Genomic DNA, 2777 nt, shown 5'->3' with positions numbered 1-2777 from the left:
TATGAACAGCTTCATACAATCCCATACGTTCTATTTTGACACATAGTTACCGCCTAGCGTTTTCGCGTCCGTGCGAACGCTCGCTAAAAGTACTGAATTTGTACTGTCACACGAACAAGGGAAGAACGGAGTCTGTCCCTGGTAAAGTCCTTGTCTGACCTCTGATATCTTTAGATTTATTGCTGCTGAGTCCCACAAGGTTGCCATTCGCCGAGTGCATTTCATTCGAGAGTTTACGTGTGTCGTTGAATATTGGATTTAGAAATTAAACACTGTGCAGTTTTATATTATTAATATGATGCGATGACTGTGATGTAAATTGTTGAAGAATTTAATTTCACGAATGATTAATTAGTATTTACACGCATTAACGATAATTAATAGTTCATAGTTTTTACAATATAACAATAGTAATATGAAATTTGAATGTGTCGGGAATAAAAGGGTTCCTTTGAGCGGGGCTGGGGGCGGAGGCGCGAGGCGCGGGGGGGGGGGCGACGTGTTTTACGTAGGAAGTTGTTCATCACGCAATAAATCTTGTGGACGCAACGTGATACTACACGGTACACTAATCGTGGTACAAATAGTTTAGCGTAGTCAAATTTTGGGAGTAAAATATTTTTAACTACTAAAAGCAAGAATGATTCATAGCTTTGTGTCTGAAAACTTCCATTTGGCAAAAAAGTTGAAAAATAAATTGTAAACGTGCAATATTTAAATTTACCTCAAGTATAAAATTTGCAAAGTAACTTTTATTGTAATAAAAAAATGAATTGTTATCTTGACTTTGTTGTGAATATAACAATAAATAAAATTAACCTAAAAATAATTAGCATAGTATAATTTGGATTTGTTTTGTTCGTTGTTAAATTAAATACTATTGTATTATCTTTATTTTCACATATTCAACGAATTCTGAATATTATAATTAAGCGCCCGAGTCGTATACTGTTATCACTCAAGAATTATCTCATTGTTTTATATTGACACGGTTTCTTCAACGTCGTTTTCATGTTTTAAATTATTATATTTTGTTTCCATTTTTAGTACAAGTGCCTTTGTGAAGTGTAGTACTCGACACGTATTTGTAAAGAATATTTTTAAGTAATGAAAGTGAACCGTAGTTCAAATTGAACAAGGTATAAGATTTTTTGATTGGTGACAGCATTAAAATTGGGTATCATATATTTTTCTCTTTATTATTTTGTATTTAATTTATGTCTTGACTGATTTAATTATTATGCTTTTAAATAAATAGATGAAATCACTCGATTAGTGTACCGGGTCATGTAGCAGTGATATATAGCCGGGGCGGCCGGCGCGGAATCACAGGCTGACAAATTCATTCCGTACTTGACACCTTGCTCTGTATACTTTCCGCCCCGGCCGCCAGGGGCGCTAGGGGGCACGCTAATCTTACCCCGGACTTTTATACTCTATGCCATGCGTAAGCTTTCACTTAATATCTTACTGCAATAATTAAATACTAAGGACCTTGTAGTAATTTTGCTTACTTCTGTGCTAAGTGTATCCCTGAGTGCGATTGTGGGATTATATTTAGGGAAAGAGCTCGTTTAGGGAAGAAACAGGATTAGTTAAGTTTTACGATAGTGCATTAATTACTCATGGTCTAAATATATCTATAGTACCTATTTATACTTAATGTTGTTGATTAATGAGAAGAAAAATTAGCTTTAGAGCCTGCGCACACCTTTGACTAAACTGTCGCACAACAGTCTAGTCCCGCTGTGATTCCTTTGTGCTTATATGAATGCTAAACAATTGAATTGACTGCGAAACAATCGACAATCACACAACACACAACAGTTGTGCGATAGTTTAGTAAAAGGTGTGTCCCGCTCTTAATATTGATAGATTCCAATGAACGTTAAGTGAAAGTTATGACATAGTATCAGTTGCATTTTGCCACGCGAAATATGACTTTATGTCCAACCTGGAAAGGCTAACGCAGTCTCACGTCTCTCTCTGCTTGCGATTCACGTGTTTGTCTTTTTTTGTTTTTAATTTTAATGAGCGACATATGTGTTTATACAATTTAAGTCCATATAACATGTTGCGTAAGAACTAAAATCGTCTGTACCACGTGCAAGGTAATTTGGGAGGCCTTACCGCATTGAGCAAGGTTTGTACTTCTCTAGTTAGTAATTTATTGTAATGCTTGTATTGATACATGTTGTCTCTATTTTTTTTTAATGAACAAAAGAGACGACAATACAAGTGCTGAGAAAGATGACTCCAGTAATAGGAAACCTATGTTTTTGTAAAGTATGGAATTGTCAAATCTTTGAACCAAAATGAAATTAACAAATGTATTTAAGGGTTATAATATGAAGTGTTTTGTGTAATTAAAGATAACTACATACAGAATAAATAAAATTATAAATATAGGACACAATGTCATGTGAAAGAGCCACGATTTTCCTTATGAAAACGTGATTGCATCATTGTTTTGCTTTTTATTTTGCATACAAAATAAGGATCACGTCAAAAATCTACTAAATGTCTTTAGATTCAGATACAAAGTATTAGCTTTGTAGGTTAGTTCTTGTAATAATTACAAAACAACTAATCTATTATAGCTAACACAAGGTTCAAACGAAGGCTTTCCATGTTTCAATTTAATTTAATTACCTCATCAAAGGTCGATTCATTACTTTTATTATTATCAAAAAACCGACTTCCAAACAAAATACACGAAAAACAAAACAAAATGCACTAAAAACAAAACAAAATACACCAAAAACAAAATATTCTCA

The 2777-nt window shown here is 33.7% G+C and overlaps 1 protein-coding gene across 2 annotated transcripts in view; it reads left to right on the top strand.

Annotated features, from left to right (window-relative positions):
• Positions 1–1070: 1070 nt before the first annotated feature.
• The window catches only part of LOC106106035 (solute carrier family 22 member 13-like), an 18264-nt gene continuing 16557 nt past the window's right edge, over positions 1071–2777 (top strand). Inside the window, exon 1 of one of the 2 annotated variants that reach the window (XM_013286560.1) lies at positions 1071–1139. The gene's annotated coding sequence lies outside the window, so the exon portion shown is untranslated. Of the gene's footprint in view, positions 1140–1937; positions 2144–2777 lie in introns of those variants that run through there. The other variant, XM_013286559.1, reaches the window with a different exon arrangement.

Source organism: Papilio polytes, unplaced genomic scaffold, assembly GCF_000836215.1.
Source record: "Papilio polytes unplaced genomic scaffold, Ppol_1.0 DF822511.1, whole genome shotgun sequence".
Classification (NCBI taxonomy): Eukaryota; Metazoa; Arthropoda; class Insecta; order Lepidoptera; family Papilionidae; genus Papilio; species Papilio polytes.
The sequence above is the reverse complement of the archived record's forward strand: the minus strand, read 5'-3'. Positions and strand labels throughout refer to the sequence as shown.